This window comes from Ovis canadensis, chromosome 5 (genome assembly GCF_042477335.2).
Source record: "Ovis canadensis isolate MfBH-ARS-UI-01 breed Bighorn chromosome 5, ARS-UI_OviCan_v2, whole genome shotgun sequence".
In the NCBI taxonomy this organism is placed as follows: Eukaryota; Metazoa; Chordata; class Mammalia; order Artiodactyla; family Bovidae; genus Ovis; species Ovis canadensis.
This window is the reverse complement of record NC_091249.1, coordinates 95057787-95085207: the sequence shown is the minus strand read 5'-3', so window position 1 is coordinate 95085207 and position 27421 is coordinate 95057787.

Genomic DNA, 27421 nt, shown 5'->3' with positions numbered 1-27421 from the left:
CTTCCCTCAAGCCCCACTCCCCCCTTAAACTCTGGCAACCTCTAATTTGTTTTCCATGTCTATGTTCTGTCCTTTCATTCCTGCTATATAAGTAGAACTATACAAAGTGTAAACATTTGAAAGGTAGGCTTTTTCACAGTATAATTCTCTGAATATTCACCCAGGTTACTTCTTGTATCAACAGTTTGTTCTGAGTTCTCTTACTGACCGATATTCCGTGGTATGTATCTGCCACAGCTTACCTATCTACTCAGCCATTGAAGGACATCTGAGTTGTTTCAGTTTGGGGCTGTTATGAATAAGCCAGTGTAAACACTTGTGTACAGGTTTTGTGTGTGAATGTAAGTCTTTATTTCTCTGGTATAAACATCCAACAGGGCAAAGGACAACTATTGGCCTGTATGGTAGTTGCATGTTTATTTAGCAATTGCCAGATTGTTATTCTGAATGGCTGTATCATTTTACTTTCCCATCAGCAATGCACAAATGATTCAGTTTCTCCACATTCTTGCCAGCTTGTAGAATTATCAGTATTTATTTTAGCCCTTCTGATAGATGCATAGAGAGAGCTTACTGGTTTCTTTTTAAATTAGTGAAGATTTTTTAAAAAGCAGTTTGAGGGTCACAGCAAAATTAAGTGCAACATCTGGCATTCCCGCATGCCCACTCTCCCTACATATACACACCTTCCTCTGTTAGTAGCATTCCACATCACATCGGTCTATTTATTGTAACTGAAGATGCTACACTGAAAACATCATTATCACCTGAACACCTGAACACCTCTTGCTGTTGTACATTCTATGGTTTTGACAAATGTATAATGACATGTATCCTCTTCTATAGAATCGTACAAAATAATTTCACTGCCATGAAAACCCTCTGTGCCCCGCCTTTTCATTCCTCTCTTTCTCTAACCCTTGGCAACCCATAATCTTCTTACCGCCTCCACAGTTTCGCCTTTTCTAGAATGTCATACAACTGGAATTATCATGTAGGTAGCCTTTTCAGTTTGGCTGCTTTCACTTAGAAATATACATTTTAAGTTTCCTCCATGTCTTTATACAGCTTGATAGCCTTTTTTAGCGCTGAGGAATATTCTGTTATCTAGATGTACCCAGTTTATTTATCCACTCATCTACTGAAGGACTTCTTGCTTGCTTCCAAGTTTTGGCAATTACAGATAAAGTTGCTATAAATATTTATGTGAGGTTTTTGTGTGGACATAAGTTTTTAATGCATTTTGGAAAATACCAGTGAGTGAGATTGCTGGATCATATGGGAAGAAACTGCCATTGTCTTCCAAAGCGGCTGTAGACCATTTTGCATTTCCATCAGCAATGATGAGGGTTCCTGTTGTTTGACATCCTCACCAGCATTTGTTTGTCATTGGTTTGGATTTGGGCCATTCTAATAGGTATGTAGTGGTATCTCATTATTATTTTAATTTGAATTTCCTTATGATATATGATATGGAGCATCTTCTCATATGCTTATTTGCCATCTATATAGCTCCTCTGTTAAGGGGTTTTGCACCTTTATTTAAACCTGGTTGTCTGTTTTCTTATTGTTGAATTTAAAGAGTTTTAGGTACACTCTGGATAAAAATCCTTCATTGGGTATGTCTCTTGAAAATATTTTTCCCCAGTCTGCAGCTTATTTTCTCATTCCCTGACACTGTCTTTAACAGAGCAGACTTTAATTTGTTAAAGTCTAGCCTATCAATTCTTTCTTTCATGGATCATGTTTTCGGTATTGTATCTAAAATGTCATTGTATGTGTGTATGCTCAGTGCTACAATTGTGTCCAACTCTGTGATTCCATGAACTGTAGCCTCTGGGTTCCTCTGTCCATGGGATTCTCCAGGCAAGAATATTGGAGTGCGTTGCCATGCCCTCCTCCAGGGGATCTTCCCGACCCAGGGATCGAACTCATGTCTCCTGTGTTGCAAGTAAATTCCTTACCCACTGAGCCAGCAGGGAAGCCCAAAATGTCATTGCCATATGCTATATCACCTAGCTTTTCTTCTATATTATCCTCTGGGAGTTTTATAGGTTCCGATAAAACCCCAGCAGTTTAAATACTCTGATAGCACAGTTTCTCCTGAGGAAAGGCCTTGTTAAGAACAGAATACTCTGGCTATTACAAAATGGTGACTTTTCCCCTTTTCCTGCCAAGAACATGCAGAGATCTTTCTCTGGTATTCACTGTAAAAACACGGTAGTGGAGTTCCGGGAAGTAAAACGCACAAAAGTGCTGGAGCCCTCCTCTAACTGCGTCACCCGGGGAGTTTTTAACTCTCACACTTGTCCACACTGAGCTCCAGCAATTTGTGAATTACAGTTCAGGTTTTCCTACACAGGAACTGATTCCCAGGCAGATTTCTGCTCATGGATACCTGTGTCAATAAGTTCCTCTCTCTATCTGCCTGTCTGTCTCTCCAGTATTGGAGGCTGCAGTTTTCCCTGTCATCTCGCTTCTCTGGCAAATCTAACAGGGCTTGTTGATTGTTCAGTTTGTTCAACTTTTTACCTCTTGTTAGGAGGAAAAGACTTCTAAGCTCCTTTTATGCCAGATCAAAAACCAGAAGTCTCTCATTGCGGATTTAATTTGCATTTTCTTAATGGCTAATGAGAAGACTCTTGAGAGTCCCTTGGACAGCAAGGAGAGCAAAATGGTCAATCATAGAGGAAATCAACCTTAAACATTCGTTGAAAGGACTGATACTGAAGCTTCAATACTTTGGCCACCTGATGCGAAGAGCCTGCTCATTAGAAAATATCCTGATGCTGGGAAAGACTGAAGGCAAAAGGAGAAGGGGGCAGCAGAGGATGAGATGATTACATAGTATCATAGACTCAATGGATGTGAATTTAAGCAAACCCCAGGAGATAGTGGAGGGCAGAGGAGCCTGGCACACTACAGTCCATGAGGTCTCAAAGAGTTGAACATGACTTACGGACTGCACAACAATGATGCTGAGCATCTTTTCATGTGCTCAGGTCATTTAAAAACACATTAATTTTTAATGGCAACTAACCTTTCTAACTCAAAAGAATAACTGCATTCTCAAAAAATTTTCACCTAAAAAGATTAGACCACTCAGATCTATACTCATGTGTCTGCTGGAAAGACAACCCATGCCATTTACTTACTGAATGCTTCTTGTCAGCAAGAATGACATCTTCTTCTGTAAGCACAGTGCTGTTTATGGAGCTGCACTATTCCTTGAATAGATGACTGACAGCTCAATAACAGATTTCTAGGTAGGAAAAAGCACCACTTTCTAATTTTATGGAAGTAATAGACATCCAAAGGCCAACCAGTGAAAGGCGGAGCTAGGGAAACTCAGTTTTAAATTTCTAAAATCTCCCATAAAGTCTAGAATTGTAAGCCACATTGTGGTATGGTTTATTGTTACATGTATCAGGCCACTGCCAGGGAAACAAGAGCTTTGACTACTACAGATTTTAAAAGCTACAAAATTATTGTGTGAGGGAGGAGATTTCCCTGTTATAGCCTCAGCCTTACACATAGCTCTCATAGTGTGTAGAAAGCCAATGTGACCAATACCACATCTAATTACAACCCAGTAGTTCCTAATTCTAATGATCTATTTCCCATTTTACCTGGACTTCCCAAATTCACATTTTAATAGTGAATTTTCAAGGATGTGGCTATTCTCTGACACTTTGAAATTGTTTAAATATCGTTGTTGTTGCTTTGGGATTAGTTTTAGCTAATGGACACCACACACACACACACACACACACACACTTGAATTTAACAACACAAGATAGATCCAATCACTCTTTGGAGCTCAGGAATGATAGGCTGTTTTACCAGACACACAGAAGCCAAACTAACCCACATACATATAAGTGAAGTCGCTCAGTCATGTCCGACTCTCTGCGACCCCATGGACTGTAGCCCGCCAGGCTCCTCTGTCCATGGGATTCTCCAGGCAAGAATACTGGAGTGGGTTGCCATTTCCTTCTCCAGGGGATCTTCCCAACCCAGGGATCGAACCCGGGTCTCCCGCATTGCAGGCAGATGCTTTATCCTCTGAGCCACCAGGGAATCCCAATATAATGCAGGGTCAAATCAGAAGCAGCAAGAAAGCCAAGAGATGTAAACAGTTGCAACTGTCCCCCCAATCCTGAGGAAACAGATCTCTAGTAGAACAATCTGTTGTTTATCCATGTTAGTCACTCATGTCCTCCTGCGCACACATTATCCAATACAGGGAATGCATGTAGTTCCCTTGCCAATTTATTTTTCATTTGTGACTCAGCAACATGTTTGGTCCTTCTCTTTATCTACTGAAATTATACCCTGTTTGATTTTGTTTTGTTTTTGAAGATGTTGAGGAGAAAATAAGCTTATAAAAATGAGCAGTAGATTTTAGAAAGAAAAGATGTAAGAATAATTATAAAATATGGTAGTAATTTTATGTAAGGACTCTTGTAGAATTCTAATTTTCTAGAAGAGTGTCAACAGAAAATTTAACATCACCTGAGACTAAATGGGGTGGCAGGATCACAAGTTGGCAATCTAACATATATTCTTCCCTTCTTTTTTTCTTACGAGTTTATTTCCCTGCCTCCTCACAGATGAAGGGGGCAAATGAGATATAACTAGAAATTATTGGGTGGCCTTTCTGATAAAGCATTTTTGCCAGGAAGTGAAAATGATCTCCATGTCTCCAGCATCCATATTGGACTCAGAGGAGGAAACAAAGAGCATCTTTGACGTCTGTGCCAAGATATCCTACAGGTGTCAAACCAAGCCTAAAAATACCTACCAGAACATTTAGGAAAAATAAACTTCTGTGTGATGAAGCCACTTTTGTTTGAATATTCTGTTATTAGTATTAGAACATAATCCTTTTTGATACCATTGGTAATGGAAAAAATTCAAAACCCATTGGCTAAATTTAAAAAGAAAGTTTAACTGTTATTTGAAAGCAATCTACACTTACCCTCATTGGAGAAGAGTATTTCTAATGTGTGAATATATAATAAAGATGCTACATGCTGACGTGTACAAATCTTGAAATAGAAATAAAGTTAGGACTGAAAAAAAACTTAATGGGGGATTCCTAAAAAGTCTCTAGAATGATGAACTGACTTGTTGATTTGACCAACTAGAAGTGGCCATCTGAATTTACATGTGTAACTTCTAGGAGCTCAAATTAAAATTGTTCATGATGAAAGCAACATCAACCAAAAGAAATTAAAATGTATAGTATTCATAGTGCTTATGAAATAGTCTTCATTGATCATTCTAACAAATGAAAGTATCACATATTTTTAAAAAGGGATCTCAGAAGTGATTCTTCGAACTTCCATGGTAACTGGTAATTACTAAGAAATTATCTTTGCAATGTCTTTCAAAGTGTTAGATATGTCTTCTGTTGGGATTATGTAGTTTGGTTAAAGTGCAAAAACTAAATCATTATGTTGAACATTTACCAAAAAAAGTCAAAACTTTTATTCAGTTTTCTGGATATAATGGGAAGAGAGAAAGAAAATAATCTGATTTATGAAATTCTGCACTTCAACCTTCCAGGCCACTATTTACCTTGCTGGACAATTTTCTTATTAGCCTTTAAAGCTTTTAATACAAGATAAAATAAGCCACAGAATTAGTTTCAGGCCAGAAAAAAAAAATTCTCCCATAGCCACATGGAAGTCAAAGGTAATTTCCTATGGATAACATTTTCAATGGACCCTTTGTTTTCTCATATGATTTTTCAAAATATGTTAAATTTAGTCAGACAACTTTGCTCTTTAATTACTACTATTGCTTGTGTAGAAGTATGAAATTTAGGCTAAATTATTAGCAGTTAATCCTCTGAGCTAGATACCATCTCTGTAATGAAATACAGTTTATGCAACAAAGGTTTTGCTTTTTTTTATTAACTTGGAAATTGTGAGAAGAGAGAAGCTTATAGTTATAAATAATTATTCTCACTAATAATAACTACTCTACATCATACATGTACTATACCCCAAGCACTCTATTAAGGACTTTACTTTAAAAATTCTAATTTCAACATCCCCAAAAGCTAGGTACTATTATTATCATCCCATCTGACTGCCAAAGCAGGCAAGAGAGACCAGAGAGACTCTGTATTTTCCTGAAGTCACATGGTTAGTAGAATGTCAGAGGGGCACCTAAATGTGGGCTGTCTGATTCCAAACCCATGAACTAATCACTATACGTATTGCTTAGACTTTGAAGAGTCATGTATTATAATGGAAAATAACATTTCTGAAAATGAACATGAAAACTTAGATGAATGAAAATAAAAATTTATGGCTTTACCTCTTCAGTAAGTGGTGCTGGACAGTTACATGTAAAAGAATGAATTAGAACACTTCCTAACACTATACACAAAAATAAACTCTAAATGGATTAAAGACCTAAATGTAACATAAGAAACTATAAAATTACTAGGAAAAACACTCTTTGACATAAATCACAGCAAGATTCTCTATGACCCACTTCCTAGAGTAATAGAAATACAAACAAAAATAAACAAATGGGACTTAATTAAACTTAAAAGCTTTTGCACAGTAAAGGAAACCATAAACAAGGTGAAAACACAACCTTCAGAATGGGAGAAAATAATAGCAAATGAAACAGCTGACAAAGGGTTAATTTCCAAAATAAACAAGCAACTCATGCAGCTCAGTGCCTGAGAAACAAACAACCCAGCCCAAAAGTGGGCAGAAGACGTAAACAGACATCTCTCCAAAGAAGACATACAGGTGGCTAATGCACACATGGAAAGATGCTCATCATCTCCCATTATCAGAGAAATGCAGATCAAAACCACAGAGGCATCTCCTCACACCAGTCAGAATGGCCATCATCAAAAAATCTACAAACAATAAATGTTGGAGAGGGCGTGGAGAAAAAGGAACCCTCTTGCTGTTGGTGGGAATGCAAGTTGATACAACTATGGAGAACAGTATGAAAGTGAAAGTGAAATCTCTCAGTGTCCAACTCTTTGTGACCCCATGGACTATAGCCTACCAGGCTCCTCCCTCCATGGGATTCTCCAGGCAAGAGTGCTGGAGTGGGTTACCATTTCCTTCTCCAGGGGATCTTCCCAACCCAGGGATCAAACCCAGGTCTCCTGCATTCCAGGCAGACACTTTAACCTCTGAGCCACCAGGGAAGTTGGAGAACAGTATGGAGATTCCTTAAAAAAACTAGGAATAAAACTACCACATGGCCCAACAATCCCACTACTGGGTATATACCCTGAAAAAAATGTAATTGAAAAAGACACACACGTACCTCAATGTTCATCACAGCAATATTTACAATAGCTAGGACATGGAAGCAACCTAGATGTCCATCAATAGATGAGGGATAAAGAATTTGTGGTACATATACACAATGGAATATTACTCAGGCTTAAAAAGGAATGTATTTGACTCAGTTCTAATGAAGTAGTTGAACCTAGAGCCTATTATACAGAGTGAAGTTAAGTCAGAAAGAGAAAAATATACTATATACTAATGCATGTATGTATGTATATATATGTGTGTGTGTGTGTGTGTGTGTGTGTGTATATATATATATATATATATATATATATATATATATATATATATATATAATGGCTCAATTGGTAAAGAATCCACCTGCAATAAAGGAGAACCAGTTTTGATCCCTGGGTCAGAAAGATCCCCTGGAGAAAGGAATGGCTATCCACTCCAGTATGATATATGGCAGAAACCAACACAATATTGTAAAGCAATTATCCTTCAATTAAAAATAAATTAATGTAAAAAAATTATGGCTTTAGGCTAAAGGATGACAGAAAAATTAGTTTGTATTTTGAGGTCATATGGAATGAGCCAGGACTTTCCTCATCTTATGGAGAAAACTCAGCTTGTTTTATCACTGATGAATGACAATGTCTACCTGGAAGATGAGATAATATACACAAGATGTAGACATTAGATTTCTCAGGAATTTTAGCCTTAAGTAAACTAGCTCCTCCTCCCCCTTCCTTTCTTATTTCTTTCCTCAATATAAGCCATCTTAAAATACACTAAGACTATATTTTTTCATCTTCTGTCACATGGCAATTCTCACAGCCAAAAATTGAAATAAAAATCAATTCTTAATTGCTTTTCTCCTTGATCATTTTAAATTGTTTTGCAGCATTCTTTGACACACTACTTTATCCACTCCACAGACCATGAGCATATAAGATCACAATAAGATCTTACTGAACAAGAGATACTATGTAGAGACTGCTGGAGTGGTAGCCCTGTTCATGTACTAAGTCACTTAATCTCTCTAACCCTCAGTTTTCTTACCTATAAAGTGAAGTCGTTGGACTGCATTAATTCTATCCCCCACCCCCAGAAATAAGATTCTATAGTCTCTGAAGTGTCACTTAAACTTTCAGTGTGGGTTAAAAAAAAGATTTTATCACACACTTTTCTCAACTTGGGCAGTCTATCACCACCCCTTCTCATGATGCCTCCTGTAACAATGCCCTTCCTACTCCTCCAGACAACCATTGCCCAACCATCTTGTGCCCAAGATCAGCTCCAAAGCAAGACTTGCCTGTGGTTTGCTGCCCTGGGCAGCACTATGACTAGATGGAATTGACCAAAGGCATTTTGAAGATGTCAGTAATGGTGAGTCAGGGTGACGCTTAAGGAGTAGAATGCATCAGGCCTGCAGTGGGTTATTTACAGTCAACAAGCACATTTCCTTACACAACTGAAGCCAACAGGCAGGAGTGTGAGCAAGGAGGGTTAGGATGTGAAATCAGGTACCTTGATGCTGCAGGAGTAAGTTTACCTCTGAGGACTCAGAGGAGAACCATATCACTGAATTTCCATGGAGAAAAAGAATCCAACTCACATGATGAAGGAGATTTTCATTAGAGACATTTAGAGAGGTATAGGTTGGGTGAAGAGAGACCAAGAACTACGTTGCAATCTCTCAGGAACTAGCAACACAGGAAGGCATTATCATGGCTAGACCTGAAGGGACAGGAGAGACAGTAGCACTGAGAAGCCCAGTGAGAGAAAGTGCCAGGGAGCAGGGCCCATAGTGGTGGAGAGGTGCACCCAATGCCAGAAAACAGCCCAAAGCCGGAAGATGCACAAAGGAAATGCCCTATCCTCTGTCACGCTGCCTTCATACCTCTTGTTAGTGCCTGTCATTGACCAAGGCTTCCCAAATGGCACTACTAGTAAAGAACCTGCCTGCCAACGCAGGAGATGGAAGAGATGCGGTTTTGATCCCTGGGTCAGGAAGATCCCCTGGAGGAGGGCATGGCAACCCACTCCAGTATTTTTGTCTGGAGAATCCCATGGAAAAAAGAGCCTGTCTGGCTATAGTCCATGAGGTTGCAAAGAGTCAGACACAATTAAAGTGACTTAGCACAGCACATTCATCAAGGAGCCCTGGTAATACAGTGCTTAGATTAGAGGTCAGTGTCTTGCAGCTCAAAGTAGGGCAGGGAACAGCAGGGAATGGATCTGTCTCATGCAGGGGATTAGTGGGCAAAAAAAAACCAGCATGGGTACTAAGCTTTTCCAACATCAGTTTTAGTGCAATTGGACTATTTTCCATTCCTAGTGGAGAGCTGAGTATAAAGAAATGAAAGTATGATTTAGTAGATGGTCCATTTTCTCCCAGTAATTTTTTATAGGCAGACAGTTTCCTCTTGATTCATTTTCATTTTGACTTTTCACTTTTATTGGCACTTAGATAGTAAGGAAGAGTTGCTCCATTTCCCTCTAATTCTTGCTTTGTCTTGATTGATACTTCTCCACATTAGGGCCTTGTCAAGCACTGTCTAGCACCAGCACCACTCTGTTAAAGCGCAGCATATAAAACAAAGTAGCCTGACCTGTGTCCTAATATTCTGAGATGTTCTAAAAGTTAATAATTCTGATTTTTAGATTAAGGAAAAGTGAATTTGATATAGGAGAATATGTACTTAACATTAATTGCGGGCACTATTTTGGGGATTCTATTTGTTGGCCCTGAAGTATTTGCCATGCCTTGAGAAGAAAAGGTAATTAAAACATGGAGATGCTATTTCCGGTGAACCACTACACAGACCGTATTGCCCTTTCTAAGCACGATGTTTTGGATTACTCTAAAATATGACATTGACGTGTGAACAGATTAAGAAAAAAACTGAAAAAAGAAGAAGAAGAAGAAAACTGAGTCCAGTGTATGCCAAATTGGGGCAGTTCATAAACCCAGTAGAGCTTGCTGTTAAAGTATAGCTTGGCAAACCCGCTCATGGTCTGAGCTGCAAGTTGGGCTGTTTTCTATCTCTTTGTATCCTTTAAGATTCTGGGATTGAACCAGAGATGTCAGCTTGGTTTAGTGAAACAGAGTCCAGCTCCCTCTTTGATGCATTCAGTTTCTTAGGGGAAAATTAACTATAATTTAAACTACATATATTTACACACACACACACATATGTGTGTGTGTGTGTGTGTATGTGTGTGTGTGTGTATAAAGTTGTTAAAGGAAAAGAAACTTTCAGGGTATAGTGAGACTTTAAAGTCACTCTTGGATCATATAGTAGACTTACTTGGTTTTATATTTTACCATTATTTCCTCCTTTGCTCTCTTACCATGTAAACTAATTTACAGGAATTTGGGATTTTGGATAAGTAATCCAATGACAAAGACAATTTGAAGAGACAGAAAAATATTTAGTCCATTTAATTTATAATTTTGTCACTTGGCCTTCTTTGTATTAAAACTCGAGCTAAATGTTTCCTAACATAGTAGTCCAGGAAGACATACAAACTTATAAGCAAACATACAAACATATGAGTGTCTGCTTTATGATTGTTGAGGAAACATTCAGAATAAATACAGAATTCCTGTGTTTATCATTCAGAAGGAGAGAGATAAAAGATTTAAAATACCATGGGAAAGGGCTATAATATATACATATCCATGGAGGTCTGAGGATGAAGCCTGGGAAGTCACAGTCTTCACTGAGATAACACATTTGAGGAAGGGCTTTAAAAGATAAATAGAAGTTTGTTTAGCAAACAGGGGAGAAAAGACATTCCAGACAGGAGGGAATGGCAACTTTAGGAAATAGATTTGCTCTCCAGAACAGGGTCTTTGCAGAGGAATGATGAGAGATAAGATCAGGGTAGGTAGAAGCCAGAACAGGTAATGTGTTGTGTGCCTGGCTGAGGAGGCTGATATTTATCTCTTCAATAATGTTTAAACAACTGTGATATATTTTAACTATATATTTGTCTTGATTACATGAGTAATTCAGAATTTACAAAAATTTCAAAATTTTCAGAAAAGCTGATGAAAAGGTGAAAATCCACATGATCATAACCTCCACTGTTTGTACATTAGTATCTTCAGAGTTTTTCAGTGCTGAGGACTGAGCTAAATTATACCTGTTTTCTGACTTACGGAAATGGAGATAATAAAAGCTGTAGTTTCAAGCACTAAATTTGGGAGTCATTTGTAGATAGCCATATAGAACTCTGCATATAAGATAATCTGATAATCACAATTGTATGATCACTCACCTAGAGCCAGACATCCTGGAATGTGAAGTCAAATGGGCCTTAGGAAGCATCACTATGAACAAAGCTAGTGGAGGTGATGGAACTGCAGTTGAGCTATTTCAAATCCTAAAAGATGATGCTATGAAAGTGCTGCACCCAATATGCCAGCAAATTTGGAAAACTCAGCAGTGGCCACAGGACTGGAAAAGGAAAGTTTTCAATCCAGTCCCTAAGAAAGGCAATGCTAAAGAATGCTCAAACTACCACACAATTGCACTCATCTCACACGCTAGCAAGGTAATGCTCAAAATTCTCCAAGCCAGGCTTCAGCAATATGTGAACCATGAACTTCCTGATGTTCAATCTGGTTTTAGAAAAGGCAGAGGAACCAGAGATCAAATTGCCAACATCCGCTGGATTATCGAAAAAGCAAGAGAGTTCCAGAAGAAAACATCTATTTCTGCTTTATTGACTATGCCAAAGCCTTTGACTGTGTGGATCACAATAAACTGTGAAAAATTCTGAAAGAGATGGAATACCAGACCACCTGACCTGCCTCTTGAGAAATCTGTATGCAGGTCAGGAAGCAACAGTTAGAACTGGACATGGAACAACAGACTGGTTCCAAATAGGGAAAGGAGCACATCAAGGCTGTATATTGTCACCCTGCTTATTTAAATTATATACAGAGTACATCATGAGAAACGCTGGACTGGATGAAGCACAGCTGGAATCAAGATTGACAGGAGAAATATCAATAACCTTAGATATGCAGATGATACCACCCTTATGGCAGAAAGCAAAGAACTAAAGAGCCTCTTGATGAAAATGAAAGAGGAGAGTGAAAAAGTTGGCTTAAAGCTCAATATTCAGAAAACTAAGATGATGGCATCTGGTCCCATCACTTCATGGCAAATAGACGGAGAAACAGTGGAAACCGTGGCTGAGTTTATTTTTGGGGGACTCCAAAATCACTGCAGATGGTGACTGCAGCCATGAAATAAAAAATGCTTACTCCTTGGAAGAATAGTTATGACCAATCTAGATAGCATATTACAAAGCAGAGACATTACTTTGCCAACAAAGGTCCATCTAGTCAAGGCTATGGTTTTCTAGTAGTCATGTATGGATGTGAGAGTTGGACTCTAAAGAAAGCTGAGCACTGAAGAATTGATGCTTTTGAACTGTGGTCTTGGAGAAGACTCTTGAGAGTCCCTTGGACTGCAAGGAGATCCAACCAGTCCATTCTAAAGGAAATCAATCCTGAATGTCCATTGGAAGGACTGATGCTGAAGCTGAAACTCTAATACTTTGGCCACCTGATGCGAAAAGCTGACTCATTTGAAAAATCCCCGATGCTAGGAAATATTGAAGGCAGAAGGAGAAGGGGACGACAGAGGATAAGATGGTTGGATGGCATCACCAACTCAATGGACATGGGTTTGGGTAAACTCTGGGAGTTGGTGATGGACAAGGAGGCCTGGCTTGCTGCAGTCCATGGGGTCGCAAAGAGTCGGACATGAGTGAGCGACTGAACTGAACTGATATAGAACTCTAACATACACTTCTACTTCCTGCCTATTATTTTCACAGCAAACCTAGATTCCCCCTGTGGCTGTGGCAGCTGGCTTCTCACAGGGATAAACTGACAGCATCTCCCCTTAGCTATCCTGTTTATTTTGGACTGTGGGCCCCAAACCTTCTGACACTACAGGTATAAGACTCCCATGGGAACTTGCTCACCATTACACAGGTACAACACCGTGTTGCTCACTCAGTCTTATCCAACTCTTTGCAACCCTATGAACTGCAGCATGCTAGGCTTCCCTGTCCTTCACCATTTTCTGGGGTTTGCTCAAAGTCATGTCCATTGAGTTAGTGATGCCATCCAACCATCTCACCCTCTGTCATCCCCTTCTCCTCCTGCCTTCAATATTTCCCAGCATCAGGCTCCTTTCCAAAGAGTCGGCTCTTCGCATTAGGTGGCCAAAGTATTGGAGTTTCAGCTTCAGCATCAGTTCTTCCAATGAATATTCAGGGTTGATTTCCTTTAGAATGGACTGGATGAATCTCCTTGCAGTCCAAGGGACTCTCAAGAGTCTTTTCCAACACCACAGTTCAAAAGCATCAATTCTTTGGCATTCAGCCTTCTTTGTGGTCCAACTCTCACAACCATACATGGAAAAACCATAGCTTTGACTAGACGGACCTTTGTTGGCAAAGTAATGTCTCTGTTTTTTAATATGCTGTCTAGGTTTGTCATAGCTTTTCTTCCAAGGAGCAAGTGTCTTTTAATTTCACGGCTGCAGTCACCATCCACAGGGATTTTGGAGCCCAAGAAAATAAAGTCTACAGTGCTGTGTAGGAGAGGAAAAATAATTTTCCCAGTAGTCTCCTAAGTTCTGTGGCTGAGGTCTCACCCTATCCTCCACCGCCCACAATAAAAGACAGATTAACAGGAAAAAAAGAAAAATAATGTGGATTATGGATACGCCACAAAGATATGAGACTCCAAATGAGTGAGGTTTATATGAATTAAGGAGAAGGATAGGATCTAGGGGTTCGACTCGGGAAGGCAATTCATGCAAAGGTGAAAAGAGGCAGAGTTTGATAACTGAAGTTGCCCTGCCCAGCAGGTAAGTCTCTCAGGGGAAACAGTGATCTCTGGTAATATATCCTTTCCTGGTATAGGTCCCCATTCTAATGTAAATTTCCCTTATAAAAGGGGTATTACTACTCTTGTTTTCAGAGCTTTTCTTGGGTCTGCAATTCCTCAAATTAACCAGCTCAAAGTTTCCTTATGCCAAAGAGGCCTATTTTGGGAATGGTCAGTTCTGCTATTTTCATCTAGAAGGAAAGGGAGTCAGTCCTAAGGGGCAACTCTAAGCCCGTGTAGGACAGGAGCCTGTCGACTCGTCTTCCCTCCACTGTTGCACAGAGGATGGTTCTGCCCATCTACGCAGACTCGCGGAGGCCCCAGGCCATCGAGCACCAGGCGCTCACAGCGGTAACCAAGCCAGTTAGGCATCCTCTATTGGCTTACCCTCCCACGCATTAACCTCTTCTAAGAGAGAAATTATTTCCCACTGCCTGCACTGATGTTCTTGTCTCAGGCTCCGTTTTTGGTTGGGGAGTGGGAATGCAAGCTAAGGTACTTTGTCTTCTCTTGGCACGGTGTTACCAGGTCAAGGACTTACTAAATATTGATGGTTCTGTTTCTCATAGATTGAAGAAGCAAATGTCTAGAATATCCCAGTAAACATATACTTTTCTTTGGCTTTTTGGTACATACATCTCTTGCCTTTTTTTCCACAGCTTTTTTACCTCACAGGCACAAAACCTACTCAGCCCAACACTCTCTTTGCTATAACAGCACATTACACTGTGACAACTCAGATACACTGTCTTCCTGGATCAAAATGTTTTGGCCCAACTTGAAATGTTAGCAGTCTATCTGCCTATCATGCACAGCAACTGAGAACCCCTAGCAAATATATTTAAGTTAATTTCATAGTGTGGGTTTGGCTCCCAGTTAATTCTTTTGTTATTTTTATAGAAATATGAGTAAAAGAACATCTCTGATTACTGCTAGAATCATATCTGGACAACTGCACGTAAACTCTAAGATACCTTGTCCACCTCAGATAGTTTCCAAAAATGTCACTGGTTCCAGTACAGTTTGTATAATGCCTGAAAACCCTCTGCAGAAGTAAGATCCAATCCCAGATCCTAACGCCATGGTCTGTGCCCCAGAATCCAGACAATATCTTTTGCAAAAATTGTCTGTGTCTGTGTGTGTAAGACCGAGCATTTTACAACTGACCTTTCAAGAAATGCCACAGATCTATTTTTTTAAGAAAAATGCAACGCCTCCCTTAGCATTTCCTAATTTAGAAAGAAAATTAGTTTTCAGTTAAAATCATTGGCAAAATTTCCAAGAACAATAAAAGACTCCTAAATAAAATGTATTTATTCTTGGATTACATAGCTCCCTTCCTGATCTCATGCTGAGATAAAACTTTTAATTCTCTCTCTCAACCCTGCTTAGTTTTTATCCCCTAAAGCAAGTTGATTGGCTCTCAGCTCTACTCAGTTTTTTATCCCAAGACTAATGAGGAATGAAAGCAGAAGGGAGAATTGGAGAGATTTTCCAAACTAGTCTAAAGAGGCTATTGAAATTTCCTTTGGTTCTCTCAGGGCAACTTGGGGGCTTCTAAAGAATTTAAGTATAAATAAGCAATTTTCACATAGCAACAACTTTGCTGTGGAAACTAAATGAATCTCACAACAGCTTGTGGTCTTGTATAAATTTGTTCTTATCTTTCTTTGTCCTTTGTCTAAAACAGCAAATTTGTTCTTAAAGGGCCAGATACTAAATATGGCTTGTGAGCCATACAGTCTTTGTCACAACTGCTCAACTCTCTTGTAGACTGAAAATAGCTGGAAACAATATGCAAACAAATGAGTATAGTTGTGTTCTAATAAAACTTTATTTATAAAAAGAGGCCAGCCTTCCAACTACATTTTCCCAACACATGGTCTAGAACAAGAAACTTATTCTATAGGGTGAAGTTACATTGTTTTGTTTCTATGCCATCCTTTCATCCCCAGTGATCCAACCACTTATATTTTTGTTTATTAAAATATATTGAAAGAGGAGAGATATCTTTGTGGTACATGTGTAAATAAGCATATAACTTTGAAAAATTTCCAGAATATGAAACACAACTGAAAATAATAAGGAGCTGTTTACACTGATGGATCGTCCAAGTTCAGCTTCACAGTGTGTCTGCTGTACTTTGGAAGTTCAAGAAAAATGCTGCTCCTCGTAATGGACAGTGGTGTCAAACACAGAAATAAATAAAAATGCAAATGGAGCACTGGCTCGTGCGGATAATGGCTAAATAAAACTATTTCTAAAATAAGTATCTTCTTGACGGAAATAGGTATGTTCCAGTCTCACAGTAATCAGTATGCTGTAATCCATTCCATAATACATAGCACAGCCTGGTATGTCTGACGTGACATCGATAGGCTGAGGTAACATTCAATATTTCTTCCCTCTCTGCCTTATTTAAGGTTTTGTAAAAGATCTTTACAGTGATGTGAATCTCTGAAATCATAAGTAGAAAGTGTTATACAAGCTTTTCTCAGGAACATTACACAAAATTTTCTCAGGAGAATATTCATAAGGTGGCTCAGTGGTAAAGAATCTGCCTGCCGCTGCAAGAGATGTGGGTTCGATCCCTGGGTCGGGAAGATCCCCTGGAGGAGGAAATGGCAACTCACTCCAGTATTCTTGCCTGGGAAATCCCATGGACAGAGGAGCCTACTGGGCTATAGTTCTTGGGGTCACAAGAGCCAGACACGACTTAGTGACTAAACAACAACACAACAGTCAACAGCTTTTCAAGAGACTCTCCATGATTCCAAAGTACAAAGAATCACGTCATTAATGAGCAAGTGAGAAAAAAGTAAACTGTTTCCTAAACCCGAATTTTAGTCCACTTATAGGGTACGACTAGAAAGGCAGCAGAAAAACCCAAATAAAAATATTCTCACCATTGAACCCCAAATGTCACTACGACTTGATAAATGTGTGTTCATTATTACGCTTTATTTCAGTTCCATCTTTAAAATGTCTTTTATTTTAAAACATTCTTTAAATATGGAATGTGCTTTTAGCAAATAAAAATATTTGCTAAATCATTCGGTTAAATTTGATTTTTGTATGGGGTATATTTATACTAAAAGGTTAATCATTGTTTATCTTAAATTCAAGTTTAACTGGGTGTTTTATATTTTATCTGGTGAAACTAGCTGGAAGCAATATTACTCACAGCATTGCAATGAAAAGGAGATAAACTACTTCAAATTCATGACATTTTTTGAACATATCATAAAACTGAAGTTGCAGAACAAATAACTTGTTCAAAATTTCAAGAGAAACGGGCACCTACTGGGAGAGAGGAGACATAAGCATTCACTCACCCAGGTTAAAAGCAACCACACACCAGTAAAGCTTCAGCTAAAATAACTGGTGCACTGTTGAAACCAGGATAGGACTGGGCAGACAGCATGAAACAATTAGGAGCCACAGAAGTCAGAACAGCTTATATGCTCAGTTCTTTTTTCCCTCTATAAACCCCACTGGATGCTCCCACACAAAAAGAAAGTGCCTTAAAAAATATCAATTTTAATGCAAACCTTGGAGAGGAGAAGAACAGCCACATGGGAGAAGCAAGCACACCTTGTCTATTTCTCCAATCTCCCTACAGAACAAAAGCTTTAATCTGTGGGGAAGGGGCAATAACAGTGATGCTGTCCGCAGGACACAGATGAAAACTTGCAGCGGGAGGAGGGAAACAGAAGACAAAAGGCTAGTCCTATGTTATGGGCAGGAATATACACTGGACCCCAAATTACAACCAGGACAGGGGTAGGAAAATTGAGAAGGACATATTTCTAAGATCCTCCTAAGACTGGGATTTAGTCACAGCCACTAACAATGTTCCATTCCACTGTTCTCCACCACCAAGGAAAAAGTTCAAATAACAAGTAACAAGAAGACTGTGGTGAAATGGACATCAGAAGGGTAAGAATATATAAAGAAACCCTCCTGAGGCAAAGTAGAAAGGGAAGACTTGGAGTGCAGGACCAAACTGACACGATAACTCAGATTAAACACAAGGCATCCACATTTACAGCCTGTGGGGCATGGAAGGTAACCATAGCAACAACAAACTTCAAACCCAACCTAACAGAACAGAACCCCACAGAAGACATTCAGCTTTCAAAAAATACTATGAAGTATATAGAAAGGAAAGAAAGATGACACAAAGCAAAGCAATCATTGGAACCAGATTTGGGTATGACACATATGTGGAAACCATCTGATAGGTAGTTTTAAAATAATGGTGATTAATATGTTAAAAGCTCTAAAGGAAAAAGTGGGCAACATGTAAGATCAGATGAGTAATTCAATCAGGAGAGAGGAACAATCAAATGAAAATGCTGGAAAGGAAAAGCACAGAAGCAAAATTAAAGAATGACTTTGACAGGTGCACCAGTACACTTAACGCTACCAAATGAAACCATCAATTAACCTGAAAAGAAGACAATACAAATCACCCAAAATAAAACACAAAAAGGGTGAAAAATAAACTAAAGTAATTAAGAGCTGTGGGACAACATCACACATTTATAACACTCACACAATTAGAAACTCAAAAAGAGAAGAGAGTGAAAACAAGGCACAAAAAATATTGGAAGAAAAAAATGGCGAAGAATTTTCCAATATTAACTACAGATGCCAAACAGCCAACCAAGCAGGAAAAATACTAATATGCACACAGACACACTCACATCTTCAAATGTCATATTCAAATTGTTGAAAACAAAAGGCAAATGTGAAATTTTTAAAGCAACTAGAATAAAAAGAAACATTACACACAGAGGAAGAAGGAGAACTGTAACAACAGATTTCTTATCAGAAACCAGTAAATCGGAAGACAGTGACAGACATCTTTAAAGCGATGATATTGGGGCTGGGAGGAAATCATCAAACTAGAAATCTATGGTCTGTGAAAATAACTTTCAAAACTAAAGGAAAAAGACTCTCCTCAAACAAATAAAAACTGATGAAATTCATCGCCAACAAATCTATTCTAGAAGAAATGCGAAAGCAAGTTCATCAGGCAGAATGAATATGAAGTCAGACTAAAACCTGAATATGCAAAGAGAAATAAAGAACACCAAAGACTGGGAGAGAATATCTGCAGATGATCCACAGATAATTATGCCCACAATAAACAGCTCTCAAACCCACCCCCCAGAAGAGAAAACACACAAGCGCAATATTTTTAAATGGATATGTTTCTGAGCAGATGCTCAAAGAAGACGTATGGGTGGAAATAAACATGAAAAGTTGTTCAGCATCCACTGGCAATCATTTGTTGTTGTTCAGTAGCTAAGTCATGTCTATGTCTTTGCGACCTCATGGACTATCTTGCTAGGCTCCTCTGTCCTCTACTATCTCCTGGAGTTTGCTCAGATTGATGTCCATTGAGCTAGTGATGCTATCTAAACATCTTATCCTCTGACGCCTCTTTCTCCTTTTGCCTTCAATCTTTCTCAGCATCAGGGGCTTCTCCAATGAGTCAACTCTTCACATCAGATGGCCAAAGTATTGGCACTTAAGCTGCAGCAGTCCATTTAATGAATATTCAGGGTTGATCTCCTTTAGGGTTGACTAGTTTGACCTCTTTGAGGTCTAACAGTTTCTCAATAGTCTTCTCCAGCACCACAATATGAAAGCATCAATTCTTTGGTGTTCAGTCTTCTTTATGGTCCAGCTCTCACATCCATACATGACTACTGGAAAAACCATAACTTTAATTATATGGACCTTTGTCAGCAAAGCGATGTCTCTGCTTTTTAACACACTATCTAGGTCTGGTAGTTATTAAAGAAGTGTACATTCAGGCACAATAATGTAGTGATATGGAGAAGGCAATGGGATCCCACTCCAGTACTCTCGCCTGGAAAATCCCATGGACGGAGGAGCCTGGTAGGTTGTAGACCATGGGGTCACTAAGAGTCGGAAATGACTGAGTAACTTCACTTTCACTTTTCACTTTCATGCACTGGAGAAGGAAATGGCAACCCATTCCAGTGTTCTCGCCTAGAGAATCCCAGGGACGGGGCAGCCTGGTGGGCTGCCGTTTATGGGGTCACACAGAACTGGACACGACTGAAGCGACTTAGCAGCAGCAAGGTAGTGGTATACAGAATGGTTAACATTAGGGAAAGCTGAGTTAAGAGCAGAGACTCTGGATATCTTTGTAAATTTTCTGTAAGAACAATATAATTTCAACATAAAAAAGGCAAGGGACATTTTCCACTGTTGAGACTTCAGTAACAGAAATCACAGTTACCAGTAGGGAGGACAACCAGAAGAAAGAGGACATATTTAGGAGGGCTAAAGGTACACTTTGGCTAAGAAAGTCCCTTGTTAAGTTCTCCTTAAAAGGAAACCAAATATATTACCTCAAAATATCCCTCTTTGACATAAGGATAATTTTGAACTGATGGTAAATAAGAAGTAGCAAAAGCAGAGAAAACCTCTCTCCCTTTTCTGCTTAAAGGCAGGATATAAATTCTCCTTTCAGACTCTTATCAGAGGTGACACCAGAGAAATCTACAAACTTTAACTCATCAGTTTCCACCCATATATTTACCTTCCTGGTTTGCTGCCCTTGGAAGCCAAAAGCTACCTTCCTAGGCCTGTCATTTCTCTACAAGTTTAATGTTTTTGGTTGAAGATGCTCTATAAGCTGGGATCATTGCTGCCATTTTGAGTTACTTTTCGTTTAAGTTTCTCCTATTATGTGTGCTGGAGCATTAATAAACTATTTTTCTCTTGTCAATCTTTTTGTTAAAAGAGTCCCAGCTGAAAACCTAAGATGTTCAGAGGTGAAGTTTTGCCTCCTCTTCACCAACAGGGTCTCAAAAATATCCTAGTGACTCAGATAGTACAAGTATTAATATATTCTGGTTTATGCCTGTGAGCTTTGGCAATCACATCTTACACCCCATGTCTGATCAAGTCTCCGGTGAGGAGTTTTCCTTAGTTGTTTCTGTAGTATCTGCCATATGTATCAGGTATTGTAGTATTGACAGATTAGAGGAAAAGGCAAGGAGTTTCTCAGAAAGTGAACTGCCTGGTAAATGTAAGTGATCTTCCTGTTACTCAGTGCCGGTTTATTACAGTGTCCAATAATGAAACACATTTAAGTTGAAAAGTGGTCTATTTTGGTGGTGATTGAGCTTGTCTTAATGACTACTTCCACTTGCAGTTATGGACAATTTTCCTTTTCATTTAAGACAATTCTAAGACCCCACCAAGGCAGAAGCTGATTTGGAGCTTCATGCCAATCTGGCTTCACTGATTGGGCCTTGGTAAGCTCACCTCTTAAACATTATTATTCTTCAGTCTTAAGAGTCTTTTTAAGAAAAAATTAAAATGTTAAAGAATAGTTTTGGATCCAAGACTTTTAGTGTTCAAAATCCTTTTCAGGTGTGCTCACACGTAACCATATAACATCTGGTGAATTTCTCAGAAAGCGTTGGTCTACATAGCCTTTGACTGCAGTTCATGATTCTATCAATTAAATTTAAAATAACCAAAAATACGACTTAATTTCCTCCACTCATCTCCACACACAACCACCTTTTAGGAAGCCAAGCACAACCTTCTTTTTGGCCAATAAACCATACACCAAAAACCACATTTCTGCAAATGTATCAAATAGACCTCTGTGAAGAAGTTCTAGCAAGTACTCCAAATAATACTTCTCTACATGGCATAAATATGTAGAAAATCACTCTTCGCTTTGTTGAACTAGTTAGACTTTGTTGGGGGGGCAGGGGCAAAAACTGGCTTTCTTTTATTCTTCTTTAAAATTACTTACTCTGGCTCAAAAACGGAAAATTATACCCTGAGAACAATGCTTCTCCTTTCATCGCCCGTCATTCTCTGCACTCAGTGAACAGAGAAACCATTGCAACCCGAAGTTCCCCAGAGGTGTTCCTTGTCCTTCTTACCCTAATCAGCTCCACCTGTGTATTGGTCTGGCTCTCTCTACCAGCTTTGCTGTTCCAGAGAAGGCAAAGAGCCTCCCTCCAGCAAGAGTCATCCTCTGTCTGAGTGTAGGCTCCTGGGCTCAGGCCCCGCCTCAAGGCTGGAAGAATGTCTTGCACGTCAAGTTAGTGCCCTCCTGACCCCCAAGTTATCTCTTGATTTCCTTTCCCATAAGAATCGCAGGGTATGTCATTTGTGTGTGAACTAGACGCTATCAGGGGGATGGAGGAGAAGCAGCAGTGGACCAGGGGCAGGGCCATAACTACTTAGCTTACTGCGTGGCAACTATCAGTTTATTTTCCTGTTTCTTCCTCTTGCTATAAGAATCTTGAGGGCAGGGATTATGCCTTGGTATTGTATCTGACAAAGAATAAATGTTCAGTACATTTAAAAACTACTTAATAACAATTTTGTTTAATCTGCGCAATAAACAGAAATAAATACCCAATCGAAAAAAAAAAAAAACTAATTGGGGATTTTTATCTCTACCGAGGATAGTGACTGTTTTGGTTCTTTAATAAAATTTTTGTTTAGATATATGGGATATATTATTTATAAATAAGAATCTAATACTCAGCAATGGGGGAAAGAAAAGCAAGAAATTTAAGACTGTAGAAGTTCAAAATGCTTCTCGTGTGTTACATAACCCTTTTTTAAGCCTAAACTTGGGTCACAATGAGCTTGTTTTTAGCCTTGAAATGATGCTGAATTAAATCTTTAAAAAGTAATTAACTACCTAAACTTGGACATCCTGGTTTTTGCAAATGGGAAATGAACTCACAAGTGGAGGTGAACCATAATTTGATTTTGTGTTGGGGAGTCAGAAAAATAGAACCTGCATGCTAAAGCTCTCCATCCATAATTGCATATCATTGGCTTTATCTGGAAAGCTACTAGCCAACTACCAAAAACCTAGTCAACAAGTTAATATCTTCGGCGGCATGCAGTTCCTTAAACTGCCTATCATCCTGGAGCGAACATTTTCACTTGGCTTCCTTAACAGACAGAGAAGAAAGAATAATACCAAGAACTCCACAGCTGCTTCTGCATAAGGCAAGGGTTTACCATCCATACTGTAGTATTTGGCCATCAAATCACTTTTTACACTCCACAGTGCATGTCTGCACAGCAAGGAAGGAAAGGGAGTTGGAACCACATGGGGCCACATGAGAAATGGAATTGCTTCTCTTGGCATGAAGTGCTAGGCCATCTATAAAACTATTCCCTGGGATACACCCGTCTTTCTTTATTGACTTCAAATGATCTTAAGGCTGGAACAGCCAAAGTCGAGGTGGATGTTCTCCACATCTTGACACCCACGGTCCAGTCCAAGAGTTGCCAACAGGCCTTTGAGGGAACTGCTAAGGCACCCTGATTTCCCTTCCCCTTAAGAGACACTGGGAGGACCATATATTATAGTGATTAATAGATTTGAGGTCAGCAGGCTTCAATTTAAACAGCTCTGCTACTGTCTAACCTGTACTGAATCTTCTCTGAGTCTCAGGCCCTTTATCTGTAAAATGAAGATATTAACACTTACCTCGTAGGCTTTCTCAGGGAGAGAGGAGAGGATGAAATGAGAATAAAAGAACTAAAAAAGCCAGCACATAGTAAGCACTATTGAATAGTTACTCTGAGTACAATTTTCTCTTCTTTCTCTCTCAATGTTTCTCCCTGTTCCTTTCCCTCTCTCCTGCCTCTCTCTTTATGCATCTACGCTGCCTCTGCTTCAGGCATGCAGGGACATCTAAGAAGACCCACAGTCCCTACACAGGCGGCACCTCTGCTTAGAGACCCCACTGGCTCTCATTCAAGACTTTATCACAGGATGGCTTTTGCCAGCTCTTAAACACTACTCAAGTGCTTTTGCTTGTTTAAAGCATCCTTCTTCCAACTGTTAATTGAAGTTTGCTTTCCACCTGTTACGTTTTCTTAAACAATTTACTTACTTCAGTGAAGTGCATTGTGCCACCTCTAAGTCCAAATGATGGGATGCTAAAATTAGAAAGCTTTAATTTTTGGTTGATAGTGAATATTTTCCTAAGGGTAAGAACTCCTGGGATTTACTCTCTCAACTTTCACAGGTAATACATAACAGTGTCAACTGTATTTACCATACTGTATGCTACAAACCTGGTACTTATAACTGGAATTCTGTATCTTTTGACTGCCTTCATCCACTCCCCCCTCCCCTCTCCTCTGCCTTTTGTAGCCACAAAACTAATCACTTTTTCTTTGGCCTTGTTGGTTGGTTGGTTGGTTTTTGAAGTATAATTGATCTACAACACTGTATTAGTTCCTATTATACAGCATAGTGATTTCTATACTTTTCAAAATGATGACCACAATAAGTCTAGTTACTATCTGGCACCATACAAAGTTATTACATTAGTATAAACGTTATCCTCCACACTATACATTTCATGCTCGTGATGCATTTGTTTCGTACTTGTACAAAACAGACGTTTGTATTTGTTAATCTCCCTCACTATTTCCTCTCCTCTCCCCACCACCTCCCCTTCGGCAGTCCTTGCCACTGCAATTTTAAATAAACTGTTGGTGTTCCTAAGGAAGTTTCCTAAATGAACTAAAAGAAAAATCACTATGATTGGAGAGGAAGAATAGAAAAATTAAAAAAAAAAACTTATAATGGAGACTTATATTGCTCTTAAATTAATTTCTTAACTATTGGAGTCAGTGCTTCTTATAATGCCTTGCATTTTTCTTTAATTTTTTTGAAGTCTGCAATTTGTGGGATCAAAAGTTTTCTACTTATAAAAGTAGCAGCTTCTTTTTAACACCTACAATCATAGCCAATAAACTGAGCACTGACTGGAATAGAAATGGAGACTTCAAACTTACAGCCTAGATATGCCCAAGAGTATGCTTCTTCAGTTTTCAGGGTTTTTTCCTCAAAACTTGAATCATTATCAAACATCAGCAATTTTGCACATAAAGCCTAGATTTCTATTCTCTTATTTAAAAGTCAGACTATGAAAATTCTAGAGCAACATTATCTTGTGGTGACAGTCCACTTTAGCAGAGTAATGGCTGTGTCCATTAAAAACAAAACTAAAAAGGCCAGCACTGCTGCTGAGCTGGGTGTGGGAGGTATAAAAGGAAGGGAAACACTAGGGCGGCAGTCAGGCCTGTGTGGTGTCACTGACCTGGGCAGTGGACTTGGGGGTGAAGGAGCTTCCAAGAGGAGGAAATAAAAACAACAAACCACTCATCACATGGAAAAAGAGAAAGGTTTTCTATTTCTTTCATGCTATAATTATACGATATGATGAATAATCACTAAACTTGTTGCTATAATCATTTCATGATGTGTAAATGTTGAATCATGATGCTATATACTTTGTGAACCTTTTAGAAACCTGTACAAGGCTGTATGTCAATCATATCTCAATAAAACAAAGAAAAAACAGCAATCCAAGGAACGTCTCAAACAAAACTTATGAAGTGTTCTCATATATGGAAAAGATAATAAAAGGTAAAAAAGACAAATAAAGGGCATTTATGATACGTGAAGATTTTTTCTTTTCAAGGCAAATTGCAATCAAATCAGATCTCTCACCTACAAATGAGACTAAAAGTAGATTGGAGAGAAATAAAGAAACTGATAATGTGTTTAGAGTCCCTGAACAGTTCTTGATCCACAGTACATACCCAATAATTGTTGGCAATCATCAGCAACTAACAAGAAAACAAGGAAAAATAAACAAACTGAATATTCTACCATGCAGCTGGACATAAGTATATATAAGCATGACCTATGTGTTTGGAAATGTTGCCACTTTGTATTTAAAAGGCTTACAAATTCCTAGCTTAATAATGTAATCTCCTATGAGTGTTTGGCAACCCAAACAGTATGTTTTGGTTATTTACATATAATTTATGCTATTGACCTTGCAATCTTTTTCCAGTCCACTAATTCTCCCCACTTACCATCCAAAAAAAAAAAAAAATCACAAAGACCTAATAATCTAATGAGAAACTTTTTTTCATGTGACATAAAGTATCCATTGTAACTCTGCTGTTCTGGTGGTTCCCTTCAGTAAATAGTACTTATTAACTGTGGAAACCATATTTACATGCCTTGGTAAACAATGGATTACTCTGAGAACCTGATTTAGTAAATACTGTGGTCTGTGGGATTTCAGTACAAAATTACAACAGCAAATGTAGACGGAAATCTCTATAGCTTTTATCTACATTTCAAAAAGAAGGGAGATTTCAAAGTCCTTTCACAGTATACTTGATCAAGTTTCAGAAAATGGAAAAACATTTGTAAATGATATTTAAGGAAAGTAAAACTACTTGCAAGATTTATTGTTTTAAAACCAGATTTAAACTAAGTAAGAGGAAAATTGAATCAGAGATTCCAGGCAGGCATCTGACCACACACTTAACTTCATATTAATGATTAAAAATAATAAAATTATGTATGCAATAGTAATAACACTTATTTTTGAAACAAAACTCAATTCAAATGCATCAATTCATATACAGTAAAATAGAACTGTATACTGATTCAAATATAAACATTTATAGTTTTCTAACATCAATCTCTTTTCTAAAAAAATTGAGATGAAATTTGGAAGATGTTCACTTTCAAACAGATTAAGATTTCAGCTTGGTCTCTGTAAGAGTTACAGATTTTCAGACCTGGAGATAGTCTTAAATAATTAAGCAAGCTTTAATCAAAATGAACAACCTTGAAAGAGAACTAAGTGTTAAATCCACAAGTGCAAATTTAACATAACTGAGTATTTTACCCTTTTTTTTTTCCTCCAAAGTAATTACAGCAGGGAATTATGAGAAATAATGGAAGTATATATGTGTTCAGGCATATACACTGCGGGCATTCACAAAGACAAAAACTGTATTTGTGGAGAAGACAGCTAGAATGCACATCACTCCAAAGCTTATTCATGAAAACCTCCAAGACACTTCACAGAGGTCTCTTCTCAGATAATTTCCCTGGTTATTTAAAATTGATAAGGACCTGTTCTCATCTGAATATGAATTTCCTATTTCTGTGAAAAGTGGTTGTGTTTCCTCCTTCATATTACTATAAAGAGGGAGAGGAAAAACCCTTAATCTGCTGAAAGAACACTATCAGAATATGATTACTAAATGATCCCTGAGTATTTTCTATTTCCCAACACATTATTACAGTGAGTAGCATTTTAGGGTAATTGTCAGATACACGCAAAACCTC